The 4610-nt window shown below is 44.9% G+C and overlaps 1 pseudogene; it reads left to right on the forward strand.

Moving 5' to 3' along the window:
• The first annotated feature begins 1956 nt into the window (after positions 1–1956).
• LOC126459389 (5S ribosomal RNA) lies at positions 1957–2074 on the forward strand (annotated as a pseudogene).
• The last annotated feature ends 2536 nt before the right edge of the window (positions 2075–4610 follow it).

The following is a 4610-nucleotide window of genomic DNA, read 5'->3' on the forward strand; positions in this document are numbered from 1 at the left end:
GCGCGTGCAAATTGATCACGAGTATTTCAGAAATGGGAATATGTAGAGGAATGCGGTTTGCGGCATAATGTTCACACACACCTACAGCTGTTTTTTCTTATTTTTTTATTTAGTTATTAACCTGCCACCGTCCCCCCCCCCCCCCTCCCCGCCTCACCAGCAGTTGACACAATGTGTGGAATGTTTGGTACAGATCAGATCTGACACCCAGGTCCTGCGGAACCCCATTACAGGTTCTTTTCTTTGGGCAGGACCAGCGAGTTCGCATCAGAGCAGCAACAGCAAACATTAGGAACGATACGCTAGGCCTGACATGGTACTGGGATATCGCTTAGATATCCTGTGTGTCCGCAGCCCGTGGCCTAGTGGCTAGAGTTGCTGCCTCTGGATCACGGGGTCCCGGGTTCGATTCCCGCCTGGCTCGGAGATTTTCTGCGCCCGGCGACTGAGTGTTTGTGTTGTCCTCATCATCTCCTCATCATTCTGGAAGTGTCGAGTCTGGAAACGGAAAGATTTGGAACTTGTACGGGCGCTGACGACCGCGATGTTGAGCACTCCACAAACCAACATCATCATCATATCTTGTGTGCTACAGATGGCGCACACATTTAAGATGACCACCGTCCCTCCTTTTCCTTCATGACAATCATGATTTTTCTAGCTCTCTCCCAAATTTTTCAAAAGTAATTCGGGACACCTATCTATTTCGGGTTTAATAATTATGAAACGATTTATCCCCAATTAGATATTCATTTCACCTGTATCAGTATGCTGGTACTGAAAGGGTGTTTTTCCACATAAGTAATGCATGGAGCAATGATAAAACACAGTTTGTTGTGGGAACCAGAAAAGCAATGTTAGTGACTACAGTGAACTATGTTGAAACTTGACTTGCATGTTTTCATATGCTGTTGAAGAATACAGACATGCTGAAGAAAATTTACAGTACTGATAAAAACTGTATGTCTGCTAGCACTCTTCAAGTTACAAGATACTAATAAAACGTAAATTAATATACTTCTTGTAACAAATTGAAATGACAGTTTGCATTTATTACATTTAATTAGGACTTTTTTTACAGTACCAAAAATTTATGTGTGTCACGAATTTTGGTCCAGAAAATGTGGTCACCTTAACACAGTGACTTCTGTTAAACAGCTACTAGAACCCCGGTGTGTATCAGCATCATGCCTGAAACCACACGTTTCTATATCTTGCCGTATATGAAATACATGCGATCAGAGTTGTAAAGATAATTTTGGAACACCCTGTATTTCTCATACTTCCTCACTGGGACAGTGAGGAGCCGCCGACAATCGGCGATCGCATGCACCGCGATGCCGCCCCGCTCGCCAGATAACTAAATATATTTAATGGCATTTGCCTTCTACTCATTGAGCTGTATTAAAAATCACTTCATTTATGTTCACACTCCTTACTGAAAATGAGTACTACGTTTGAATATGGACGTCTATGTAAAGCGCCTCCACAAATCCTTGTTACTCTCGTGTGTAATTTACATTTGGTGAGCGGTAGTAAGAGGGCGACAGCTCGCATTGTTAGCGCCGAGCTACTGAAACGCAAGCGACCAAACATTCGCCCTCCCACGTCCGCGCTCTCGGCGGTACATAATGACCATCGGCCAACTTATCGTCTACACACCTCTGTGTGTGTCCGAGAAAATAATCCGATTTGACCCATATGTCCGGGGTTTTCGGAGTTTTTGTCCGCGGTCGGCAATTGAAGTAATGGCACGCCTGCCCCAGCGATACGTGAGCGTAATTAGTTACGCGTTAATGCCACCTGGAACAACTTAATCCGCAACAATATGTGAATCAGTCGTAAATGATGAAAATAAAAATTACTCCATTAAATACACAATTAAATAAACGTATATAATGTTAATTTAAACTTTGGCACAGCCCTTGAGATATGTTTTCACTTATCCCTTGGAATGCCAACGGCCTTTCCACAGCGGTAACACCGGTTCCCGTCAGATCACCGAAGTTAAGCGCTGTCGGTCTGGGCTAGCACTTGGATGGGTGACCTTCCGGTCTGCCGAGCGCTGTTGGCAAGTGGGGTGCACTCAGCCCTTGTGAGGCAAACTCAGGAGCTACTTGACAGAGAAGTATTGGCTCCGCTCTCGGAAACTGACATGCGGTCGGGAGAGCGGTGTGCTGACCAAATGCCCCTCCATATCCGCATCCAGCGACGCCTATTGGCTGAGGATGACAGGGTGGCCAGTCGGTACCGTTGGGCCTTTATGACCTGTTCGGGAGGAAAGAGTTATCCCTTGGGATGGGGCTATCCTCTGGTGGTATAATCTAGCACTCTGTTAGTTCAACTGATGACAGTACTGCAGACTGGCTCCATTCAGAAGAATGAATGGATAACTCAGTCAGCTAAAGCACTTTAGAGTGGTTTTACTTAAAACAATGAATACATGGTTCAACCAACAGAAAAACTACTGACTTTTTCCATTTGAAAAGAAAGAATGAATAATTAGTATGTGTATCTACAACGGTGGCAACGGCCTTGTCGCAGTGGATACACCGGTTCCCGTGAGATAACCGAAATTAAGCGGTTTCGGGCGTGGTCGGCACTTGGATGGGTGAACATCCAGATCGCCATGCGCTGTTGCCATCATAACGACCGGTAGGACGGTGTGCTGACCCCATGCCCCTCTTATCCGCAGCCTCCTCTGAGGATGACACGGCGGTCGGATGGTACCGAAGGGCCACTTTTGGCCTGTAGACGGAGTGGTATATCTACAACGGTGTCGAATGGTGTCTTTCGGTTACTCCCACAGACTGCCACAACTCGAAAAAAATAAATGAATAATAATCCAAGCCACACTTGAAACTACAACCGACTGACTCGAGTGTTTTCATTTGGTTGCTCCCACAGACTGTGTTTCATTCAAAAGAATGAACAAATAATTCAACCGATACGTAAAACTATTACCGAATGAATCGACCGTTTCCATGTGGTTGCTCTCTTCACTAACTGTACTTACGCCGTCGCTCGGACCCTGACAAGGGGAGGCCGCCAATTGTGAAATTCAAATTCGATTCATACTGCGCATAATAAAAGCTCATGGCCAAAGGTGTAATGTGGCAAAGCACCAAGATGCACTTCTCAGCCATTGTCGAGAAAATCGACATTTAAAAGAAACTGTTGCGATGAAATACTCTCTACGATTAGTAATTTTCTGCAGCGTGGTGGTGCAGCGGTAAGCGCTCGGGTTCGTAATCCGAAGGTCGCCGGATCGAATCTCGCTCCATGCAACTTTTTTTGTAGTATTTGTTTTTTGTAATTCATTTATATATACATATATATATATATTTCTCGGCAATCAGTTGCAACAGTTATGCATATAATAAGTTGTTGAAAGTCGTTTGTCGTGGAAAAACTGGCGACTTCGAACATCATTATGTTTTCCGCAAACAAAGTTGTATTTCACAAATGTTATTAATTGTCTTCATAATGTTAACCACGTATAGTTAACGGAAGACGTAGAAACGAATACGTATAGCGTAAGTCAAACATTCGAATTAGAATAGAGACCCCACGAACACAAACTAGCTGTGGCAGGTATGAAATATAAACTCCGTTACTCGCTCGTTACACTTGAAGGACAGATGTTGAATGGGCCGAAACGAGCCGCCCCATAACAGCGTAGTTGCCTGCTAACTTCGAAAGAAGATAGATGCGGTCCCTAGCGCAACTTATAACATCGTCGAAAATCAGTGCGGACGGGACAGCTTTGGTACACCATGTTAAACAAACGGAAAAATGGAGGCGGTACAATTGGAGAGCGATCCGCCTTCGCCAACATGCATAAGCAATTCATTAATAGTTTATATATATATATATATATATATATATATATATATATATATATATATATATGAATTGCAAAAAACTAATAATAAAAAAATATTGCATGGCGCGAGATTCGATCCGGCGACCTTCGGATTACGAACCCCAGCGCTTACCGCTGCGCTATGACGCTGTAGAAAAATCACTAATCGTAGAGAGTATTTCACCGCAACGGTTTCTTTTAACTGTCGATTTTCTCGACAACGGTTGAGAAGTGCATCTTGGTGCTTTGCCACATTACACCTCTGGCCATGAGCTTTTATTATGCGCAGTATGAATCGAATCTGAATTTCACAATTGGCGGCCTCCCCTTGTGAGAGGCCATCTGGATGAACACGGTGGACACGCAGGTCCGCCACCACCAACGGCTCCAAGCCAGGGTGATGCGTCTCGCACTGCGTCTACAACGGGACTTCCCTACGGCCGACCTTCACTGGGTCTCTGAGATTCTTCCATTAAGAGGTTTCGCCAGACTGCACAGTTGTTTTATGCAAACGCTGCCCAGCCGTTCGATCGTATCATCCACTCCCTTGGACAATGGGTTTAGTGCCTCAACACTACTCGAAGACCACACATACTTACGCTTAAGTCTCCAGCTCAGCAGGGTATCATTTCCAGGAAGCAAGCCATGAGGAGTCCTCTATGTTACGTCTGCAGGATGTCTTCATCTACCTCAATCTTTGAGGCGTGGCCATCCATCCCGCACTCCACTGTCAGATGGAGACCCA

This window comes from Schistocerca serialis, chromosome 2, assembly GCF_023864345.2.
Source record: "Schistocerca serialis cubense isolate TAMUIC-IGC-003099 chromosome 2, iqSchSeri2.2, whole genome shotgun sequence".
Lineage (NCBI taxonomy): Eukaryota > Metazoa > Arthropoda > Insecta > Orthoptera > Acrididae > Schistocerca > Schistocerca serialis.